Genomic DNA, 25,720 nt, shown 5'->3' with positions numbered 1-25,720 from the left:
TCAGTTGTAACTTGAGGCCATTTCCTGTTGTTTGAGAAGAGACCAGCACCAGCCTGCTTCCCCAGGTTGGGCCTGCTTCCACGTGTTGTGGGGGGAATCCATTGTCATATGTGATTGGGTTTTTTATATATCACTATATATTCCTTCCCTCAATTTCTCTGTATATCCCTTTTCCCATAATACTTTTTATTATATGATAAAATTACTTTCTTAACTTCCAATTCTGTGTAAGTCCTTTTGTTTACCCCTTACTTCCCCTGCCTATCTTTTCCCTGAGCGGGGAGAGGGAAAAGGGGGGTAATCTAAATTGTGTCCTGTGGAGTTTTTGCCCTGAAACCCTTAAACAGTGACATGTGATTAGCCCAAACCTGAAAGCCCTTGAAAATGGGATGCATTCTACTGCTGAAATCAAGGGTGGCAAATAATGCTATTTGTAAAATAAAATTTTAATTCAAAGTTTTTTAAATTATACAATTCACTTCAAGTTAAATATACTTCAAATCCACTTAATACTCTCTAATAAATTACATATAACATATAGGTTCAGCCCATTAAAACAATATTTTTTATGTGTAAGACAAATAAACCAATTTAAAATAAAATTGTGAGTGGAATAATGACTGAATTCTAATAATCTAGCATTTCAGACAATACTCACTTGCCAAGAGTATTTCCAACATATAATTCTGCAGTACATAATATACTGAGTTGGAGAACCTTTTTATTCCATGGCCCCCAAACACTGAATTTGGTTTTCTGTAGAATAAAAACTACTTTACATGAAGTGATACTTTAGCATTAAAAACCAGAAGGCAACCCAAAAAATCACAAATCAGAAACTGTCATACTGGAAACAGTTATTTTGAATTTCAAAACACTACAGTGAAAAATAAAGGCCAGTTCTGGGCCTTCATGGAATTCATGTCAACACTTTCAAGGGAAGACTGAATTTTCTAACAGAGATGCAGAGCACAGTGTACCAGTTGCAATATATATACGAAAAGACTATTGAGCTATTTTTTTTAAATATAGGAATTAATACTTGGGTTTTTTCCTGGCAAATTTCCGGACTCCTTAAGAAAATGCTGAAAGAAGTCAATGCATCATTCTTGCCGGCTTATGGGTTCTTTGGGGACCAGATCCATTGCAGAGTTTAACAAATATTTCACATTCGCAAATTAACTTTTTTATTACACATCTCTTCTCCAGAGTTATGAATAGAATAGAATAGAATAGAATAGAATAGAATAGAATAGAATAGAATAGAATAGACCAGGTTGGAAGAGACCTTCAAGATCATCGCGTCCAACCCATCAACCAATCCAACCCACCTAAACAACTAAACCATGGCACCAAGCACCCCATCAAGTCTCCTCCTGAAAACCTCCAATGATGATGACTACACCACCTCCCCAGGCAGCCTATTCCAATGGGCAATCACTCTCTCTGTATAGAACTTATTTCTAACATCCAACCTAAACCTCCCCTGGCACAGCCTGAGGCTGTGTCCTCTTGATATGGTACTGGCTGCCTAGGAGAAGAGACCAACATCCACCTGTCTACAACCTCCCTTCAGGTAGTTGGAGAGAGTGATAAGGTCACCCCTGAGTCTCCTCCTCTCCAGGCTAAACAAACACAGCTCCCTCAGTCTTTCCTCATAGGGCTTGTGTTCCAAAACCCTCACCAATTTCGTTGCCCTTCTCTGGACTTGTTCCAGCAAGTCAACATCCTTCCTAAACTGAGGGGCCCAGAACTGGACACAGTACTCAAAGTGTGGCCTAACCAGTGCAGTGTACAGGGACAGAATGACCTCCCTGCTCTTGCTGGCCACACAGTTCCTGATGCAGGCCAGGATGCCATTGGCCCTCTTGGCTGCCTGGGCACACTGCAGGCTCATGTTCAGCCTGCCATCGACCAGTACCCTCAGGTCCCTCTCCACCTGGCTGCTCTCCAGCCACTCTGACCCCAGCCTGTAGCACTGCATGGGGTTGTTGTGGCCAATGTGCAGAACCCGGCACTTGGATGTGTTAAATCTCATGCCGTTGGACTCTGCCCATCTGTCCAGCCTGTCGAGGTCCCTCTGCATAGCCTCTCCACCCTCCAGCAGATCAACTCCTGCCCCCAGCTTGGTGTCGTCAGCAAATTTACTGATGATGGACTCAATGCCCTCATCCAGATCATCAATAAAGATGTTAAAGAGCATAAGGCCCAGCACTGATCCTTGGGGCACACCACTAGTGACTGGCCGCCAGCTGGATGTGGCACCATTCACCACCACTCTCTGGGCTCGGCCCTCCAGCCAATTCCTAACCCAATGCAGTGTGCAGTGGTATTTCACCTGCTCATATAGCCAGTATTGTATATAGCATTATATGTTAGAAACCTTATTTAAGTGTTGCTATGTAAAACAGAATTAAGGCTGCCACATTGATTTAATACAGTTTCTTACTGCTTGTGCTTTTATAATCATCTTGCAAAAAAATTAGAGTCCTGACATAGAATCACAGAATGATTTGGGATGGGAGGTACCTTAAAGATCATCTGGTTCCTAGTCCCCTCCTGAAGGTCTGGACAACTTCCACTAGACCAGCTTATTCAAAACCCCCTCCAGCCTGACCTTGAGTGTATCCAGGGATATAGCATCCACATGTTTTTTGGACAACTTATTCCAGTACCTCACAACCTTCTCAGTGAAGAACCTCTTCCTTACATCTAATCTAAATCTACTTCTTCCAGTTTATGACCATTACAACTTGTTTCATCACTACACACTTGTATAAAAAAAAAAAAAAAAAAAAAAAAAAAAAAAATCCAACCACAAAACACAACCAAACAAAAAAAAAAAAATCCCCCTTTAGCTTTCTTGCAAGTTTGCTTTGGATACCAGAAGGCTGAAACAGTGTTTCCCTGCAGCCTTTTCGTCAGGCTAAGCAATCCCAGCCCTCTTAGCATATTCTTGTAGAGAGGTGCTGCAGCTCTCTAATCATCTTCCAGACTTCCTCTGGACTCACATGAGCAGGTCCATGCCCTTCTTACACTGGGAGCCCCATCCAGGGGCCGCCATCTGGGGGGGGGGTGTCTCAAGAGAGTGGAGTAGAGGGGGAGAGTCAACTCCCCCAGACCTGTTGGCCATGCTTTTGATACAGCCCAGGATTCAGTTACTTTTCTATTCTGCAAGGCCACATTGTTGGCTCAAGTCCAGTTTTTCACTCCCTAGTACTCCCAAGTCCTCCTTTTCAGGGGTGCTCTCAATTCACTCATCTTGGCCACATGGCCAAGAAGATATCTCTATAATAGAGGATTCTTGCTCAATATCCAAGAACATATATTCTTATCTTTAAAGTCTCTACTTCTCTCACCCTGACCTCTTGCTCATGTTAAGTGATATCTTTGAATAAAGATGCGTTCCCTGAGGCTCCCAGAAGGGATTCTTTTCCTACTTGAAAATTTCAACACAAAGCCCTCCGCTGGATTTTGTTTTACAAAAGGAAACATGACTTTCATTCAGAACAAATTGCTAGCACAGGATGAGGGCTTGTATGAAATGCCATGGTCTATTTATCCTGAATCTGGAAATTAAGTGATTGAAGAATTCTTCTTAACTTTGGAAAATAGAGTAACTTTTTTTTGTGTGTGTCTGTTAATCTCATGGCTTTAAACATACATTTCTCCTAACGATGTAATGATCAGGTGTAAGGTTTTGTGGTGGTAGGGAAGGTACCTTGTACTACTACAGTTGAAGCTTGTCCTCCACACACAAATATTTATTATGCTAGAGCAAGCATGACTCATTTCTTACTGATTAACATACTCAAGGGAAGAATTATACAGCAGTCATTTCCAAATTTGCCGTTTAAATGAGTTAAAACTAATCACAATATTCTTGTTCCAAGTGCTAAGTTAATTAATGGTAAAGACTATATTATGGCTTATTATATGCACATAAAATTCTGACCAATTCCCTTCTAGTCATTCTCTTTCCAATTTCATTTTTTATCTCACTCACAGCTAAGGACATTATGCCACTATACATAATTCCAGGTATTTACTCATAAATAGAAAGACATATCATGCATCTCGATTCACACACAAGTACAAAGTAGATGAATTAAAGACACGCTTTGAGTTCTCCTCTCTTACATATAGCCAGTAATAAAACAACAATTTTTAGAGCAATGTTCTACCTGTAGTGTTCATCAGTGAGGTTTCTGCCACTTTTATGACTTTCTTTCCTTCGTTACAGTCCTTAAAATATCAACAACAGCCATCTTTGCTTTCTATGCCAGAATCAACCGCTCTGCATTAAATAGAAAGCATTACCTGGATAGCTGTCTATATTTAACCCATATCTAAGCCTAAACTCTATAAATCACTCTATCACCTGTTGATCCCCTCCCCAGCAGAGAAGGGGAATCAAGAAGACAAAATCCACAGGTTAAAAGTAAAACATTTAATTAAATAGTAAAACTGATACCAACATCCATACAAGGTATATAAAGATACTCAGCTTAATAAAAGTGCAGCAGTTACAATATCCCAGAAGGCAGTCCTCAAAAAGAGCCCAAGAAGGAAGCTCTTCTCTCTACAGGAAACATCCTCTTTACAGTGAGTATGATGACCATGGTACAGAATACACATGTGAGTCAACTCAAGTCAGCTGTCCTAGCTGACTCACACTGGCTAATAAGCTGCAGCCCATGGCTTGCCTGGGAGTATGGCCCAGCAAAACCAGAACAGTGGCAAAAATAGAGCTGTAATGTTTTTTCTCGAGAATTCAGTTCAAACCTGCTTCTTTATGATAGCTTATCAAGTATTCTTTTCTTTATTTGGTGTATTTATGCTATGCTTTACCTAATAAAAAAAAAATAATACTTTTTGTCATTTCAACCCTTTTATCTACCTACATACATACTTTTGGTGTGCTTTTAGATGTCTATTTTTGAATTGCAATATTTTTACTATAGATTGTGCACATATTAGTGCTAAAATATGTCATTGCTCTCTAAGTTCCATTTATTAAATTGTGCAACTGTATTAATTACCAGGACCATTTCTTGACAGCTTTGAATGCATGTTGGAGTACTTCATATTTACATTAGCTAGGAAAATGTGTTAAAAATACTAAGATGGCTCATTTGTTCATATCTCAGATAGTTGGCTTTGGAGGAAAAGAGGTATTTTCAGGGCACAGTTAAAAACTGTCAGCACCAGATAGTATTTATTAGTATTTATACAGGAGATGTAAAAAAAAAAAACAAAAATAAATTAAAAATTATATGGTTGAAAAATCAGAAATTACATGCCATATACAACAGCCTTGATACCTAATTCGCTCATCAAAGGCTTTTAAGGAATTCAGCAGTAATGGAATTCAGCAACAGTAGTGGTTGTCCCTGATGGGTTTCACTGTTGACAGACTTTGAGTACCACTGCCCGCCCTCACTGTATGCAGCTTCCCCATACAGCTCTAATACCCTCTGGGGATAGTGCTGAGGCAAGGTGTCTGCCTCAGCCTACTTGGAGCTCCAGGGGCATCTGGCTACTGCCCATGTCTGGGATGGTATGGAAGCCCTGGAAATTCTTCCAGGGGCAGCAGTGGCCTCTCTGATGAGAGCTACTCTCCAGTAGAAATGTTAAACAGTTCAATGAAGGGGCTAAAGTAGAGATGAGCAGGCCATGCACTATGAAGAAAACTGAAAAGATTTACAAGGTCCTTGCAGAAAGTTTGCAGAGGCAAGAATCTGAGCCACACAAATTAAGCAAGCAAGCAAAGAAAGGAGAGAAGATAGTTGGAGACCTTGGCCATACAACTTGTAGAAGGTAGCAGTCAAGATGGGGAAGGATGGAAGCTTGTGACTTCTGGTAAGAGAAGGGAGGTAAATCACCTACACAATAGGTTAAGTGCCCTGACCACTAGTCAGGACAAACAAAACCTCTCAGAGGATGCATCAGAGCCAGCAAATGCTGATAAATCTCATGTCTGGTTTTCTCATGGAGGTTTTCTTCTGCATGGAAGTTCGAGGCACCAAATTGCTAAACAGATTTGATCTCTTGGGAGATTTGTTGGTTTGGCCAAGACATGTGAAGTCCCTTGCAGTTCCTGTACAGAGCTTGCCAGCCTTTTGGATAGTTTCCTCTTGCTTGTCGTAGATACTGATTCTGTTGCAAGAAGTAGCCTGGAGCTTATCAAGAGCATCTACAAAGCTCTAGGCTGAAAAGATGTCAGCCCAGGTGGTATTGTCCTTAAATCTCCCACTGAAGAAAGCAGAGGTGGACTAACCCAAATGACCAGCATCTGACCATTGGTATTGTAGGCTGGTATTGTACGTATGACTTTGGCTTTTGCAACTCTGGAATCTACTTTGAGGTAGGAGGCCTACTGAGCAGAGATGGGTTAGATTGGAAAGAATTAAACAGCAAAGTGAGAAAATCACATCCTGGGGTGCATCAAACACAGTATAACCAAATGGTCAAAAGAAGTGACCATTTGAGCAAATCGTAACCAAGAATACTGCTGTATCCAGTGTTGATGCAGCCTCACTTCAAGTACTGTGTGCAGTTCCGGGACCCATAATTTAGGAGGGATATTGAGTTACTTGAATGCATCCTGAGGGCAAAAAAGCTCTTCCATCCCATCCCATCCTATCCTAAATAAACTAGGTTCAGCAACCTAGTGAGGAAGATGGCACCAGGGGTGGGTTACCATAACCTGAATATAAGTGAAAGCATAAAGTACAGTGCAGATATGAGTGGGAAACAGTGTGGCAATTATCTGGCAAAAGCAGCAGTTTGACCCTTCTTAATTGCCTATACAACAATCCAGATAACATGGGAAATACACATAAAGAATTAGAAGTTCATAGACAGCTGCAGAGGTATCACTTCAGTGGGATTACAGAGACATTGTAGAAGAACTCCTGACTACAGTATGGAAACGGTGGGATACCCATTCCTTATGAATGACAGGGCAGATGAGGGTTTGTGCTTTGTATAAAAGAATTACCTAAAGACATATTGCTTTACTTTGCAATGGAATATTTGATAAAGGGTGGGTGCCACTTTGAGAACAGACCAGCATAGCTGATATAGTATCTGCAACAGCCATCCTGATAGAGGAGACATATGAAGCCTGCTTTGGATAGCTGGAGAAATCTTTAGTACTCATAGGTAGGGCTGTTCAGTCTGGAGAAGAGAAGGCTCCGAGGTGACCTTATTGTGGCCTTCCAGTGTCTGAAGGAGGCCTACAAGAAGGCTGGGGAGGGACTTCTCAGGATCTCAGGTAGTGACAGGACTAGGGGGAATGGAATGAAGCTGGAGGTGGGGAGATTCAGGCTGGATGTGAGGAGGAAGTTCTTCACCATGAGAGTGGTGAAGCCCTGGAATGGGTTGTCCAGGGAGGTGGTTGAGGCCCCATCCCTGGAGGTGCTTAAGACCAGGCTGGATGAGGCTCTGGCCAGCCTGATCTAGTGTGGGGTGTCCCTGCCCATGGCAGAGAGTTGGAACAAGATGATCCTTGTGGTCCCTTCCAACCCTGACTGATTCTATGATACTATGATACTACGACTTTTGACTGGGATGTTATCTGCTGAAAGGTCAATATGACCAGGTACAAGCAATCCTGGAAGATTTTGGAATGTATTAAAGACCATTTATTGATGCAGGAAGTCAATGAACTTATCAGGTAAGATAACCTGGAGTTCCCCCTCTCTTTTATTTTCCTTTTTCCTTAGTTTATTTCAAACAAACAGGAAACTTAGAAAAATTAAATGGTTCAATGTCACAAGTTTAGCCAAATGAAACTTTTAGATAGATGTTAGAGCTCAGTTACTGGTTTTGCTGCAGTGTGCAGTTAGATATGGAAGTGTTAGCTTTAACAAAAAACCTTTTGCCTTAGAGCCAAATAGAGTGAATCCCCAAAGGCATCCCCCATACATCATCCTCATTGTGCTTTTTTATCTCATTAGATTGAATCTTTCATGCCTGCTGAATAAACAGGTGGCATCTTGTAAAGTTACCTGCTCCTTAGATTTTCCATAGCTGTTTCTAACATTTGTAGTTTTGTACATTTTCAGTCCCCCCTGGGGCAAAGACAACCCTACCTACTCTAAATTATTATCTCAAATTTATGTAATTTTATTAGTGTAGTCTTGTCACTTTCAAGAAACTGAAGCCAGTAGTTTTGAAAGACACTCATTCTGGCCAACCTCTCTGAGCATTAAGTGCAAGGTTGTATATTTCACTGAAGACAAACTGTGAATATATGACAAAAATTTCTCTCAGGCCAGAGAGAAATTAATGTTAGAAAGGTGGGATTTGTCAATAGTGTTGTTTGAGAAAAATACTTTTTTTATGAAAATCTGTAAACAAAATATGTGAACCATTAAAAAAATAAGTAGCCTTGATAAGTTTTTGAATGATTACTTGATGGTGGAAAAGGCAGACCTTGAAAAACTTCCATGATATGGTAATTCTAGGCAAAAGAATACTTGACTTCGAAATATACAGAGAATTGCTAAAGATTTTCCAGAGTTACTACCAGTGCTAAATCCATTTTGTAAAGTGCTATGATCTGACTTCCAGGGGAGAGCAAGGAGTGGGAGTGGTTTCTATTTTTAATTAATTAAAATAAATGGCTTTTAAAACAAGAAAAGGGCAGCAAAAATATTTTGGGGAAAAAAAATAACATTGACTTAGAGCACAGATCTCTCTCTTACTGATATCCGCTGCCTAGGCTTTCAGATTAGCCTTTCACACTCTGCATTTTTGGTTCCTAACTAAATGTAGAAAGTTACAGGTTTGAGCTCCAACTCAAGGATCACTGACCTCAAGAAAGAAGAATGGTGGAAGGGAAGTTGAATGTCTTTCATCTGTGACCATAATTAGTGAGCAAGCTCTCTTTGTCTTTTGTCTCAATCATTGAGCCTTTTATTGTCTTTTCTCCCCATCCCACTAGAGAGGTAGAAGTAAGCAAATGACTGTATAGCACTTTGTTCACATATATTTGCTGAACGTATGTGAACCATGACAATTATTGCTTAGGTCACTGCATCATTGAAAACAAAATCAAAACAAAAAAACAAAAAAAAACACAAAAAAACAAAAAAAAACCACAAAAAAACAAAAAAACTGCTTGGCTGCAAATTATTATACAACTGTTTTCTGTTTGTTTCTTAGTCAAAGTGAGAAGAAGGAGGTGATAGGAACTATCTGCTTGCATCTCACAGTTCCTTGTCCTAGAATCACACACATTACCAGGTCAGAAATGAGAATTTTTCAAGATGCTCAACTTGATCTAAAAGACTTCAAGTGGCACTAAGAATTTCTAAAATTCTATTTTAAAAAGAAGCCCTGCTTATGGTGCAGTGTGGAACAAAAGATTAAGACTGGCATGAGAAGCCAGTACCTTCCCTTGCTAGAACAATTTCCATCTTCACTCCATTATCCACATGAGGAAATTCAGTTATGTATGATTTTGGATGTAGCTGAATATGTGTGTGCCACAGGTATGCTTTTATCTCTAAGACAGGAATCTAAACTATCATTACAGGCAACGAAGGTCCAGTAAATACAATCAATAGAGTCTACAGAGCTATTCATGTCACTGTAAAACCAGACACTGACATCTGGTCATCTGGTTCCCTAGACACTATTGGTGTACTGACAAGAAGAGCAATTCACTTGACTGCAGGTATAGATTTAGTATCATCTGAGATGGCAAAGTCTATCCTGCATGGCCTCCAGCTGCTGCTCCTTTATAACACATGTAGGTCCCATGTCATATCTGCCAGTTACATGCAAGTGTCTGAGATATTCTATAATTTCAAAAGTCTGTCTGTGAAAAGCAGAACTGAATTTCAAAGGAAGTGAATGCCATGAAAAAAAAGAAATATTTCCTCTCACACTTCTCCTTCTCCATCCCCATTTAGGCCAATAGATCTGGGGACAAAACCAAGCTCATTCATTATCAAGTACTGTCATCAAATCAGGGTTTGGAAGGCAAGGAAAAAAACTTATGTTCAGGTTACAATCCTAGACATACTCTATTATATGGAATGAAGGAAACGTTTAACTACCACTATTAAGAGACAGCCTTAGAAAAAAGGTCAGCCATACTACTCATACTTGGTCTAAGAATTCTTTTGACACAATAAAAATGTATCTGGGATACAGAAATACTCACTATATATAATTAAGTAGTCATTAGCATCGACAAAACTAACAAAGTCACTAGAAGAAAACAGATATTTTTATGCCATTAAGTAAATCAGTTATTTATTCTCATTTTACTCTAATTATTTGTGTATGATTTAGAACATATGAAAGTGGGAGATTAGTTATTTATATTTGTAAACACTACATGAGACGGCCATTAATCCTTTAGAACAGAGAAGCCTCAGTAAGCTAAGAACAAAATTCTTATATGTGACAAGTATAAATTAACATGACGACAAATTTTATTTGGAGGATTTAAAAAATGCAGCCAACAACTGTAAATTTTACAACTTTAAATATCTAAGCTTTATATGTACTCTGAGTATTTATTTGAAAACAGCAAAATAAGATTAAGCTAATATTTCCCCAAATATTCATTGAAAACCTCCCTTATTATTAGATTTTACAAAAATCTAACACAAAAAAAGGTAGTACAATAAGCACTTTGAATTATTAAAATGTAATTACAGAAGCTTTTTTAATTTTTTTCTGCATTAATAAAATTTACAATTCATTTTTATGACAATGAAAATAAAATAAATATTTAAATTTATTTTTGTTTATGTATTTTTGAGTCTTTTAATTGCTAGCTCTGTGTCTCACTTTCACCTGCAAAATGGAATTTGAATGATTGAAGTATTTTGGCTGAAGGTCCAAAATCATACTTTTTTTTTAATACAAGGGCTAGATTTATCTATAAATTGCACTATCACTTAAAATTTAATATGCATTTTCAAATTCAGTATTTGATCACATAAAAGTAGGAGAATTTACAAAGGACTTGGAAACTCCTTTTATTATTTTTGTTAATTTAAACAGATGTCTTTCTATTGATATGAAAAAAATGACCTACACATTGTTCTATTCATCCTAAAAGACTGATGGGTCTGTATTTGGATTAGAAAAGATGCTCAGTGTTACCAATATCACAGTATCATAAAGCAGCCCAGTATGTTAGAGAGTGGAATAAACCTTTAGAATAAACCTTTATTAGAATAAACCAAACCAGGTTGGAAGAGACCTTCAAGATCATCGCGTCCAACCCATCAACCAATCCAACCCACCCAAACAGCTAACCCATGGCACCAAGTACCCCATCAAGTCTCCTCCTGATCACCTTCAATGACGGCGACTCCACCACCTCCCCGGGCAGCCCATTCCATAGCGCTATCACTCTTTCTGTATAGAACTTCTTCCTAACATCCAACCTGAACCTCCCCTGGCGCAGCCTGAGACTGTGTCCTCTTGTTCTGGTACTGGGTGCCTGGGAGAAGAGACCATCATCCACCTGTCTACAACCTCCCTTCAGGTAGTTGTAGAGAGTGATAAGGTCACCCCTGAGTCTCCTCTTCTCCAGGCTGAGCAACCCCAGCTCCCTCAGTCTTTCCTCATTGGGCTTGTGTTCCAAACCCCTCACCAACTTTGTTGCTCTTCTCTGGACTCGTTCCAGCAAGTCAACATCCTTCCTAAACTGAGGGGCCTCAAGAGATCATCAGGTCCAAACCCCCTGCCAAAGCAGAATCACTTAGTGTAGTCTGCACAGGAATGCATCCAGGTGGGTTTTGAAAGACTTCAGAAAAAGAGACTCCACAACCTACCTGGGCAGCCTGTTCTAGCACTCTGTCACCCTCACTGTAAAGAAGTTTCTCCTCATGTTGAAGTTTGAAGCTGTAGTTTCTTGTCATATTACTGTGCATGACTGAAAAGAGCTTGGCCCTATCCACTCGACACCCATCCACAGATATTTACACACTGTGAGAAATTGGTTTTAATATTAGGCTTTCACAAGGGGAATAGCTAGGGACCATGAGGTTCGATCTTTGGGCTGATTGGTTGATTGTGGTTTTTATTGTATGGGGAGAAAGGTGAGGCACTGACATGTCTGAAGACTGGCCAGGTCAAAAGTGCAGGTTTTGTCCCAGCCCTGATGGAGAAGGGTGGGAACATGCTGGGGAAAGGTATGAATATGTATGTTTGACGTCTATATAAGCTCAACCCATGTTGTTATGGTGCGCCTCTAGCAAACCTGCTATGCGCCCAGCGCTGTCTTGCCTTTTTTTTTATGATAAACTGGTTGTATTTAAAATTTAGCAGTGAGCTTGTTTCTCATACACACATTGATGAGATCTCCTCTCAGTCTTCTCAAGACTAAAGAGCCTCAGGCATCTCAGTCTCTCTTCATAGGGCAGATGCTCAAGTCTCCTAATCATCCTCATGGTACTCCATTGGATTCTCTCTAGCAGTTCTCTGTCTTTCTTCAACTGGGGAGCCCAAAACTGGACACAGTATTCCATGTGTGGTCTCACCAGGGCAGAGTAGAGCAATAGAACTTCCCTAGACCTGCTGGGCACACCCTTCTTGACGCAACCCAGGATATCATTGGCTGTCTTGCCCAAAAGGACGCATTTCTGTTCCATGGAGAACTTGCCATTCACCAGCACTGCAAGACCTTTCTCCATGGAGCTGCTTTCCAGCAGGGCAGCCACTAACCAAAATATGTCTAAGAATATGTTGGGAGTTTAATATAAAGTCCTTTCTTAACCTAGCTTCAGAGAAAAGAAGATAAGCTATAATAAATTGTGTGATTATTTATTTATTGCTAATTTGTACACTGTGCACTATTGCAATAGAATTTACTGAAAAAGCATTTGAGGCTTTTAGATGCCTTGGGATATCGAAGGGTGCCCTAGGATATTGAAAACACTGTTGTGGTTTAAACCCACTCAGCTGGATGGGAAGGAAAACATGCAGCAAAAGACAGAAGGTCTGAGAAAAAGGACAGAGAAGGCTCATTCACAAGCTATGGCCACAGGTAGAAGAATTGATTCAGCTGGTTCAGATGCTGAAAGAAGGTTGTAGTGACAGGCATTAGGAAGCCAGCTAAACCTGTTTGTCCACTGCCCTTTCTCCTCCCTCCCCCCTCCAGGTTTGAGGCAAGGAGCCAATAGGCAGGTGCCATTAAGGCTGTCTGGAGGGGGTGGAAGCTGGACCCTGAGCCTCACATTTCAGAGAGGCAACTGCATGTGTTAGACGCTGTATGAGAAGGTGTGTGCAGTTTTGCCCACCATACAACATTCTGAACTGATCGTCAGGATTTGAATAGCTAATGTGTCATTGGGCCGTTCAGCTTTCAAAGAGGGAACTTATAGGGGAAGATTTCACAGCCCACATCTTTCTTTCTCTCTCTCATCTCTCGTCTTCTCCCCGCCCCCCATTCATTAATGGGATTCAAGGTGTCAAGAAGCACCTACTTCATGTTCCTGTCTTTAGGGCAATTAGCTTCTTTTGTCCTAGCTGCACAGTGTTTAGATCTCCATGACAGTGGCATGTCTCCCTCTCTCTCACTTCCTCTAATTTTGGATACTATCTTTTGGATTATTCCTGCCCTTTGGATTACAAATATGAACTTAGAACATTGCTGTATTCAGCAAAGGTTTTGGTAGTCAACGTCTTGGCGGTTTGTGATTAACTTATGATAATTTACCTGGTTATTCCTAAGATTTATAGCTTGTTTACCTGTTGGTTAGCTCTGTTGCAAACCCGAGGCGGTCCGTCTTGCCACCTGGGGTGGATTTGTTGTTTCATTCATATAAGAAGTTTCCAGTTTGTTCCTCTGTATTCCAAGTTCTGATTTTCCTAGACTGTTATTCCATTGTTTATTAGCATCCTATTGTGTGTAATTAACCTATCATCCACCGGGCAAACAAACCTGAATAAAATTGGCTCTGATTTTTTTATATATATCTAATAAATCATATTAATATTTTATCATATTTCTGGTTTATCAATTTGATCATAACTATATCAAGGTTGTAGTGAGGTGAGCTCAGTCCCCTCTCCCTGGTAACAAGTGATTGGATAACAGGAAATGGCTCAGATTGTGCCAGGGGTAGGTTTAGATTGTATATTAGAAAGAACTTCACTGAATGGGTTACCCAACACTGGAATAGGCTTGTCAGCAAGATGGTTGAATCCACATCCCTGGAGGTGGTTAAAAGGTGCATAGATCTGGTACTAAGGGACATGGTATTTAGATTGTGGTTGTATCCAATTATTTTAAAGATCTTTTCTGATTAAAACGATTCTATGGTTCTGTGATGTAATGTACTTTCAGCCACTCTTTCCTCCTGAGGTGGAAAACTCCTCACAGTCATTCCCTGCTGCAATGTGGCATTTCCTACCATGGGAATTAGTATTAGATCATATGGGAAATTAAGGCTTGCTACTTTGGGAATTCTTTTTTTTTTTCTGCCCTTTTTTTTTTTTTTGTGGGGTTTTTGTTTGTTTGTTTGTTTGGGTTTTTCACTGGTCATCAGTGGTTTAGGCAACTTAGACTGATGTGTTAGCTCTAGATCATATATCAAGCACCTGCATATGGACAAAATATCTTAGTCTGTTTTCTCAAGGTAAGGTCCAACACCAAAAAGTTGCTTCATGGAACACAAAATCTTCATTTTATCCATTTTGATCTTTATAAATATAACTTAATTCAAACATTTTATGTTCTTTGTCTCAGAAGTTTGGTCAAGTTCTTCTTTTTCAGACTACTAGGAGAACAAGTTTTGAACAGTATATCTTAACATGTATTTGATCTGATGAAGATTCTCATCTTCAAACTGACTTCTGTGTTGACCTTTGCCTCTAATAATTCTTCTCCCAGTCATTTCACAGTTCTGTATGCCCCTGCTATAGATGCCCTCGTATTATCTGTGACATTGCTGCAGCTAGTGTGTCTTTAATTGACCAGGATTTTATAAATGCTGCCTTCACAAAGATCTCATTTCTTACTGTAAGTTACCTGTTAGGATGCTCTCAGGCAAGCTTTGATTTGACTGATTGGAAGAACTTTTCCCCCAGGCTTTGGCTGTTACTGTGCAAGAGATTAACATTCCAGGCTTACTCACAATCCAGGCTTACTCACAATCCAAAAGTGTGCGTTGATTGCTGAGACATTCAAATTCAAAGCATGGCGTATTCATTTCCTATGCCCCTGCTTTTACTGTACATACATACAGCATGCCATGAACTGGAAGCAGGTGGTGCATGCTTGCTTCTGGCAACTCATTTAATATGGACAGCTTCTGGAGAAATATGCAGAAGAGATGAGGGAAATTACTTTTTTAATTGTATGACAAGTAAGTTTGGAGTTATTGAGACCTTCTTAGAAATAGCCAGACCTTGTTTTAATTTCTTTTGTGAGTCCTTCAGTTAATGTTAAGTCTTATTTAAAATTTTCTGAGATGTATTTGAATTCTCCCTCCTCCATTTTCTATTTCATTTTGGTTCAGCAATGTACAGTCTCATTCATTGTCTCTAGGTTCTTTTTGGCTTACTTGGTAATTCAAACTTTGACACTGTGTGGGGTCAAACAGTTCCTATGTAAACTTGTTTCTTTACATAGAATATGCTACTCTCTTCTCCTTGGACACCATAGAAATCAAAGGAGACACTTTCTGTATTTAGTGTCAAATCCCCTTCAGACAGCACTTGGTCCAAAATCTTTTTTCCTTAGCTTTTTCTATACTGCAGTCTTACTGATTTTTTTTCTTCTTTTCTTCAGTCCTCCTTTTCTTTCCTGGGACATAAAATAGTCAAGTAAAATTGTAAAATTTTATTTATTGGGTTCCACTACATGCCTGTATTCTGGGAGGTGACAGCATCCAAAGTTTGAGGGAAACCCCACTATTGTTTCAGCCAAATAGCTATATGAAAGGTGTTCTTACAGCTTTTGACAAATTAAGGGAAAGCTTCATATTTAGCAAGACTTAATCTGGCCCATAATAATTCACAGAATCACAGAATCACAAAATGGCTTAGGTTGGAAGGGACCTTAGAGACCATCCACTCCAACCTCACTGGCATGGGCAGGGACACTTCTCAACTAGACTTGACTGCTCAAGGCCTCATCCACAACCTCCCTGGGCAGCCAGTTCCAGATTATTACCTCACTTGTACTGAAGAACTTCTTCCTAAGATCCAGTCTAAACTTACTCTCCCTCAGCTTACAATCATTACCCCTTGTCCTATCTTTAGACACCCTTATGAAGGGCCACTCTTCAGTCTTTGTGCAGAATCCCTTCAGGTGTTGGAAGGCATCTCTAAGGTCCCCCCAGAGTCTTCTCTTCTCCAGGCTGAACACGCAGAGCACCCTCAGCCTATCCTCATAGAAAAAGTGTTCCAGCCCTTGGATCATCTTTATGGCCCTGCTTTGACTTGCTCCAACAGCTCTCTGTCCTTCTTATGATGGAGACACTATGACTGGATTCAATATTTGAGGTGGGGCCTCAAGAGCAAAGGGGAAGAATCACCTCCCTTGACCTTGGTTAAAGGGAACACGGAGAATTTCTACAGGTATATTAATGGCAAGAAGATGACTAGGGAAGGTGTGGGCCCCCTCAGAAAGGAAACTGGTGAAATGGTCACAAGTGATGTGGAAAAGGCTGAGGTACTTAATAACTTCTTTACGTCAGTCTTCACTGCAAGGGCCTCTAGCCAGACTCCTGGAGTCATGGAAGACAATGGCAGGGACCGGGACGAAGAACTGCTCATCATAAGTGAAGATCAGGTTTGTGATCACCTGAAGAACCTGAAAGTGTTCAAGTCCATGGGACCCAATGAGATACACCCACGGGTACTGAGAGAACTGGCAGATGAGGTTGCTAAACTCCTCTTTATTATATTCCAAAAGTCATGGCAGTCTGGGGAAGTCCCCACAGACTGGAAAAGGGGAAACATTACTCGCATTTTCAAAAAGGGTGAGAAGGAAGAACCAGGGAACTACAGGCCAGTCAGACTCACCTCTGTGCCTGGAAAGATCATGGAGCAGATCCTGCTGGAGTCACTACTGGCTCAGAAGAATAGTGAAGAGGTGATTGGGAACAGTCAGCATGGCTTCACCAAGGGCAAATCCTGCCTGACCAACCTGGTTGCCTTCTATGAGCAGGTGATATTAATAGATGAGAGGTGAGCAACTGATGTCGTTTACCTGGACCTGAGCAAAGCTTTCAACACTGTCTCGCACCACATCCTGGTCTCCAAACTGATGAAACATGGGTTTGATGGGTGGACCACTAGATGGATAAGGAACTGGCTTGATGGCTGCACCCAAAGAGTGGCTGTCAATGGCTCCATGTCCCAGTGGAGGCCAGTGACAAGTGGAGTCCCTCAGCGATCAGTCCCGGGACCAGTTTTGTTCAACATCTTTGTTGGTGACATGGACAGTGGCATTGAGTGCACCCTCAGCAAATTTGCTGATGACACCAAGCTGTGTGGTGCAGCAGACATGCTGGAGGGAAGAGAGGCCATCCAGAGGGACCTTGACAGACTGGAGAGATGGGCACAAGCCAACATCATGAGGTTCAACAAGACCAAACGCAGGGTCCTGCATCTGGGTCAAGGCAATCCCAGGCACAAATCCAGGCTGGGCAGTGACTGGCTGGAAAGCAGCCCTGAGGAGAGAGACTTGGGGGTGCTGGTGGACAATAAGCTCAACATGAGCTCTCAATGTGCACTTGCAGCCCACAAAGTCAATCAGATCCTGGGCTGCATCAGGAGAAGCGTGTCCAGCAGGTCAAGGGAGGTGATTCTCCCCCTCTACTCAGCTCTGGTCAGACCCCACCTAGAGTACTGCATCCAGTTCTGGAGCCCCTATTACAAGAGGGATATGGACGTGCTGGAACGTGTCCAGAGAAGGGCCACGAGGATGATCAGAGGGCTGGAGTACCTCTCCTATGAGGACAGACTGAAGGAGTTGGGGCTGTTCAGTCTGGAGAAGAGAAGGCTCCGAGGTGACCTAATTGTGGCCTTCCAGTATCTGAAGGGGGCCTACAGGAAGGCTGGGGAGGGACTTCCCAGGATCTCAGGTAGTGATAGGACTAGGGGGACTGGAATGAAGCTGGAGGTGGGGAGATTCAGGCTGGATGTGAGGAGGAAGTTCTTCACCATGAGAGTGGTGAAACCCTGGAATGTGTTGTCCAGGGAGGTGGTTGAGGCCCCATCCCTGAAGGTGTTTAAGATCAGGCTGGATGCGGCTCTGGCCAGCCTGATCTAGTGTGGGGTGTCCCTGCCCATGGCAGGGGGGTTGGAACTAGATGGTCCTTGTGGTCCCTTCCAACCCTGAATGATACTACGATACTATGATACTGCTATGACTGCTGACCACGCTCCTCTTGATGCAATCTAGGATAGAATTCTTTATCAAGAAAAAATTTACACCAAGCTTATGACTTTGATTTACCATTCAGACTCCAGTAAGAATTTAATCATAGGTGCTTATATGATACTTCTACATGTATTATATGAAATAAAAACTGATGTTCCCAGAAATCACTGTAAAATACTTTAAATTCTTATTACATTACAGTTATTCTTTCATTATGTACAGAAGAGTTGGACATTGGAATCATCTCCCAAGAGATGTAGTGGATTTCCCTACACTGGACAGTTTTAAGACTCAGCTTCCAGCAGTCATGGAGTCTGTCACAGGTTGAGTTCTCTCTATGATGGATATATTCAATACCATACTACTGTCATTCCAGCTTCAAAATGAAAATGAGGGCTGAAGTGAAGTGTCATGGGGCTTGAAGTTCAGACTGCTGAACATGAGACGCTTCCTGTTCTAGTTGCTGCTTCCAGTTGCTCATCTGGGGGTGTCAGTCTGTTCTGTTGGGGTGGCTGCTGCATCCTTAGAGGCTGCTGGATGGTTGGGTGGCAGGAACCATTTTATCACTGGCTTCTGCTGCTGCTTTCACTAAGGTAATTGTACAGAGCAAGATCTCATTAAAACTCCTTTTCTCAACCCAGATTTTATGTGTTGTTTTTGTTACATTCCCTCCTACCTGAATGGATAGAGAACTGGCTGTGTTCACCCAAGACAATCCATATTTGGCATCCAACATGGGGTTTAGAATGCAGGATCTCTTAATTACGTCTATTTTGGCAGGAGACTAAAGGGCTAAGAAAACAAGAAGCAACATAATAAGAGGATTCAATTAAGGCTTGAGGCTTGTTAAGAATTTTATATAAGGTTTTTTTTCCCTGTGTTATGTTCACTATATTGATGCATTTTATTTCTGGGTATGGCTGGGGCCAATGTGCACTTGCAATCAATGTGTTCTGTGTGGTCTCAGGGGAATGGTTTAAAGCTATGCTGTTGCTGCTGTCTTGGTTACTGGTATGTTATGATATGGTTATTCCACTAGCCACTTGCTTTAGATGTAATCTCACAAAATTGATGGGCCAGGTTTTGCCCAGAGCAATACATATCTTTCCCAAGAATACCACATGGAGATCTGCCACAAGTGCCTAGGATGGGGGTCACCTCCAGTGGTTTAGAATTTCACCCCTTGACAATCTGGTGAAATGTTTGAAAACACTGTGTTGTCAGCCTGGAAATTCCTGAGAGACAGAAATCAATTCAATGTGTTGAGGCCTGGCCCATAGCTACAGAGGCTTTCCATCACTGTTTAGCATGCTCAGGGGCAAGAGGTCTCTAGACCTATAGGCAGACTAGTAAGCACTATGGCTACTCAGACCTGAAAAGCAGGCATGTCAACTGTACCAGAGAATGAGCCAGTGCCAGTATCAGCTGCCCCTGTACAGAAGAAGAAATATAAAAGAAAAGCAGCTCATCTGGAAAAGGATGAGGATGAATCAAGGTCATCACAGAAACAAGAGGAAGAGCCAGGGGTGGTCATTCAGTCTTTATCTCTGGGCAAGGAGAAATGGTGTATGAAATGACTAGCGGGCTATGGCAGTGCGAGGGAAGTGTCTCTTCCTCTGTACAGGCCTGAGTTTCAACCATGAAGGAAGTCCCAGAAGGCTGACTAAATCCAAGAGAACCTGTCCTGTTCCCCGTCTGTACAGTTCTGTGTTTTGGCCATGAAGAGAAGGCACTTTCCTGTCTAAGAGACAGAATCTGGGAGGTATACCCCCCGTGTATATGCTGTGGCTCTGCTTACGTGACCATGGGGAGGACATGAGGAAGTGGGACAGAAAACCCACTTCAATCCTAGCTTTGTGATTATGTGAATTACAAGGAAATTCTCCCCAGAAAAAGCTGCCTGAGTTTCCATTGGAAAATCATCCAAAAAGAGCAGACAAACTGCTACTACTTCTGATCCTCCTGGATGGGCTTCCAAAGCATCTTCACGAGACACAAATGATTCCAGTCAGAATTAGTAGGGCCCTGCCTCCAACCAGGTGGAAGATGGGGACAGCTGGGTTCAGTGGACTGTATGGATTCAATGGCTTGGCAAGCTGAACCCACAAGAGTATAAAGCTTTAGTAGATACAGGTACACAGAGTACTCTGATGCCATCAAACTATGATGCCATCTATATTTCTGGTGTGACAGGGGATGTGTTGGAGGCAGAGCATTGGAATGCAAGCCCCAGTTTGCTTTCGCTTGAAGGAGTGGAAGGAGTCACTGGAATCAACTGACCCAGGGGTGGAAACACAGCCCCACCGTTTGGACTGATCATGGGCTGAACCAGGATGTACTGAAACAGGGTAGAGCTCCAGAGCATCTGCAGTGAGAAGTCTTCTGTGTACCTGAAGGCGATATAATTGTGAGTGAGAATGTACAGTGAATTATGTTACTTTCCTTCCTATCTGTATGGGGAGAGGTGGGGAGTACTTGAGAGAGTGGGCTGTGTTAACCCAGGCTGAAATTATATTGATTTCTAACCTGGTTAACAGGGTGGCATTGCAAATGTTAAATAAAACAAGTTTACTTTTATCTACTGTCAGTTCTCTACCTTTCTTCTGACACATCTGCTATTACAATATTTATGACTCCAGAGTGGAGTAATAAAAACTCCAATGAATGTAAACTCACAAAATAGTTTTACTCTGGCATAGCTAAGCAACTTACTCTCTTTTCAGTTAAGTATTTAAAGGTGTGAGCAAGTTGCAAGGAATTGCCTCATCTTTTCTCTAGAGATGGTTAGAGCTAAAACGATCATTCTGGTGTATTTCCTTCTTTTGGTGGTTTGTTTTCTGTTACTGAAGCTTGTAATATCTTATAAAAATTCTCTTCTGGTGTACAGAGATGTTTCAAGGAGTTTATTTCTTCACACTAATGTCTAGCTGCCTGATTACCAGTTCATTTATGACTTCCAAGCAATCATTTATGTAATTTTTGTGCAAGACTGAATGTTATCTCATTTCCTTGCAAAGTGACAATTCCTGATACATAGTCTCCAGTACACAGCTCCTGTCAGTTACACAATGAAATAGTCACTGAACTTGAAGTCTGTAGGAAAATATACTAAAACTTCTGAAGGGCTTGGTGGTTTGTTACTTTTGGTGGTTTTTTGTTTGTTTGTTTTGTTTAGTTTTTGTTGGGGGGGGTGTTGGTTTGTTTTTTGTTTGTTTTGTTGTTTGGGTATTCTGTTTGTTTTGTTGTGGGGTTATTGTTATGTTTTAGGGTATTTTTACACAAAATTAATTTTCACACATAGATCTGAATATTATTTGCTCTAAGGCAGTTACTATGGAGTGCATTCAGAGCTATGATTACTCTTCATCTGATTCTGCTGTTATTTTTCTTTTGAAATTTTCCAGAAGAATCATATTTTAGACAGAAAGTTCCTCCGTGCACTTCTCTAAGATGCTTGCTATAGAAATGAGCTGTCTAGCACAGCCAGTTGTGCAGCCATTTGTTTGAGAACTATTTGAGGAAGCAAATTACTTTAAACCAGGAAATTATATTAAAAATATTTTAAAATGTATAGGAAACCTTAAAAAAAAAAAAAATTAATTACTTATTAACATAATTATTTAGAAAAAAGTGTTCTATGACTGAGGTTAATAGGAGTTTTGCCTTCAACATCAGTGAAGACCTTTTTCAGAGAAATCTAGGAGCTAATCAGCTAACATAACAGGTTATCTTTAACCAGATTGCAAGATTGATAAACTTTTATGGACTGGAACCATGTGACTGTCATTTTTTACTGGGGAAGAATTACCTCAGAAAATATATTTAGGCAGGGAGGCAGTTAGAAGCAGACTGAAGAAACTTCATGATAGCATGTAGGGAAAAAATGTAGAAAGGATGGGAATATATGTTTCATGGAACATACACATCTGCATCAGTAAGACTAGTCCAGATTTGAAAAGACAGGAAAAAGAAAAATGAAAGGACTTAATACTGTTCTGAGACACGGAACTGAACTTGGTTCCCATCCCCATATCTGCCTAAGCTTTTCTCTTAAAACTTACACTGAAGAACTAGTTTCTTCTGCCTCTAAGTTAGAACAAGGCAACCTGCTAAGTATATGTATTTTAAAAAAATATTTTCTATTATGATAAACAAAGTATTCATAGGAATACTATGAGGGTCCCATTCTACTCCTGTTGAAAGTAGAGGTAAAATTTAAAATGTTTTTAATTCATGTTGTCAGCATTAGTGTATGTTTAACCAATGTAATATATCTACTCCCTTATCTACAATAATGGATTCTAGTTGCAAAACCCAAGAAAAATTATATAGTATTAAAAGATAAGACAAGAATAAATCCAGAGCTAACATATATTATTTATGAACACAAAGCCTAGATGAATAAACAGGCAACTTCAGATTGATATTGCTGAACTTAAAATGACTAACATGACGACTTCACTAATCTACAACTGCAAAGAATTTCTTTCCATGTTATCCCCCGCTTAAACTTTGTTTGGGTTTTTTATATTAAAGCTGCTAATCAAACTCATTCTTTACAAAGGTAGGCTATTACTGAATACATGTCAACTTGGAACTATACTTGAAGATTGCTAATATAAAAATACCAGCCTGAGAAAATAACTTGATCTATCAAAACATTTGGCAGAACAGATTTATCCCTGTGCTCTATCAGGGAATTACATGAGGGCATTAAAAACTTAAACTACATCAACATTGAGAGAGGGAATGCTGTTGCTCTACACTTCTCTGGTGAGACCTCACCTGGAATACTGCAGCCAGCTCTGGAGCCCTGAGCACAAGGACATAACCAATCAAAGTGGATCCGCGGGAGGGTCACAAAAGCGATCCAAGGGCTGGTGTACCTCTTGTATGAGGGCAGTCTGAGAGAATTAGGGTTGCTCCGCCTAAAGAAGAGAAGGCTGTGAGGGGACCTAATTATGGCATTTCAGTACTTAAAGGGGCCTATCAGAAAGACGAGGACATACTTTTTAGCAAGGGCTGTTGTGACAGGACAAAGATGAATGTTTTTAAAATAAAAGAGAGTTGATTTAGGATACATACAAGGAAGATTTTTTTTTTCCTACAGCAAGGGTGGTAAAACACTAGAACAGGTAGCCCAGAAAGGCCCCATCCCTGGAAATTATCAAGGTGAAGTTGAACAGGGCTCTGATCAACCTGATCTCATCAAAAAAGTCCAGATCTTCTACAACAAGGTGACCCACTTAGTGAATGAGGGAAAGGCTGTCAATATTGTTTACCTGGACTTAGTAAAGCCTTTGATACCATTTCCCACAGCATCTTCCTGGAGACACTGGCTTTTCATGGCTTGGATGGGTAGACAATTTGCTGGATTAAGAACTGTCTAGAGGTCTGCAGCTGCAACTGTGATCTCAGCCCTTCCCTGCTCACCCAGGCAGGACAGGCACAGCAGTACACAGTGCGGAGCAGCACGTCCCCTGAACCAGCCTCTTTTTCATGAGAGGCAGGCACAGTGTGGGCACAGTCTCTAGAGCAGGAGGCCGGGGGTTTTCACCAGAGGGAAGTGCTGAGTCACGTGGGTTTGCTGTCAAAATCTTCTCCATTTAGGTCACACAGGCAGATTGATGCAACTCAGTGTAAAACTGTTTCCCAGAGATCTGTGTCAACTCAGACAGAGGTCCCACATAAACATGCAAGTGTCCAGGCTCCTGGCTGTAAGGAGTGCCAGAGTCTCTCACTTCTCATGGCCGACTGCAGGGCCTACACCTCTATTGGCTGTGAGCAAATGGGTGACCTTCTCTGTCTAGTGGCTGAGCTGAAGGAGGAAGTTGAAAGGCTGTGAACTACTAGGGAGTGTGAGAGGGAGCTGGACTGGTGGAATCAGACTCTGCCATCCTTCAAAAAGTTCCATCAGCCATGTAGTAGTCAGGACACTCAGTGCTCGCTACTCTCTTGCCAGCCTCCCAAACAAAATGAATCAGAAGATGGAGATCAATGGAGACAAATTCCTCCCGAGTACACCAGGCATGGCACCTCAAAAGCCACTAAACCCTCTCAGGTGCCCCTGTATAATGGATTTGTTGTTATTAGTGAACCTAAAAACAATGTACAGCAAGTGAAATCAACATAAAGCAGCTATGAAAGCTTGACTAGTTTACATCATTCAGAAAGGCTAGGAGTGAGCAAACCTACTGACAAAACTTTTGCAGCTAAGAAGAAACAATGGGTGCATGTCATTGGGGACTCATTTCTGAAGGGTGCTGAGGGTCCTATATGCAGACCTGATCCACTCTTTAGAGAAGTCTGTTGCCTACTTGGAGACAGGGTCAAGGACGTAGTAAGAAAATCTCTTACCCTGGTCTGCCAAACTGACTACTACCTGTTGTTGGTTTTCCAAGGAGGCAATGATGAAATTTCAAAATGAAGTTTAAGGTCAATGAAGAAGGACTTCAGAGCCCTGGGACAAATGATTAAGGAGTCAGGAGCATAAGTAGTATTTCCTTTTGTCCCCCCACTAGCTATGCCTGAGGATGAAATAAATATAAAAGTCCAGCAGATTAATGCCTGGCTGCGGGACTAGTGTCAATGGCAGGATTTTGGGTTATTTGATCATGGGCTACTCTACAACAGACTCCAGGCATGTTGACTGTATATAAGAAATGCTTGTCTCTAAGAGGAAAAAGAATCCTGGAACAAGAACTAGCAGGGCTGATTAATAGGTCTTTAAACTAATTTCAAAGGGGGAAGAGGGAAAAATGAGCCTCACTGAGGAGAATCCTGGGACAATTGTGATACAGGGTACCAGCTCCATTGCTGTCACAGGGGCTGCAGGGGATAGTGCATTATGCAACATGCATAATGGTAACAGATACTCCTCTGCTAAGTTTCTGAAGTGTCTGTACACCAATGCAAGAAGCATAGGAAATAAGCAGGATGAACTAGAAATCTGTGTGCAGTCACAGGGCTATGATCTTGTCTCAATTGCAGAGCCATGGTAGGACAGCTCCCATGAGTGGAACGTGGTTATGGACAGTTATGTACTTTTCAGGAAGGACAGACTGACAAGATGATATGGTGGAGTTGCCCTCTATGTGAATAAGAAACTAGAATGTGTTGAACTTAACCCAGAGGGAGATGCTAAAGTGTTGAAAGCTTAAGGGCAAGAGTGAAGGAACATACAAACATGGATGATAGGGTTGTGGGTGTTTACTACAGACTACCAAACCAGGAAGAAGCTACTGACAAGGCCTTCTACAGGCACCTGGAAGTAGCCTCAAGATCAAGTGCCTTGGTGCTCATGAGTGACCTCAACTACTTGGATATTAGTTTGAAAGATCACACAGC

The sequence above is a fragment of the Melanerpes formicivorus genome, unplaced genomic scaffold, assembly GCF_026170545.1.
Source record: "Melanerpes formicivorus ecotype bairdi unplaced genomic scaffold, bMelFor1.0.p_v2 SCAF_1, whole genome shotgun sequence".
Taxonomy (NCBI): domain Eukaryota; kingdom Metazoa; phylum Chordata; class Aves; order Piciformes; family Picidae; genus Melanerpes; species Melanerpes formicivorus.
The sequence above is the reverse complement of the archived record's forward strand: the minus strand, read 5'-3'. Positions refer to the sequence as shown.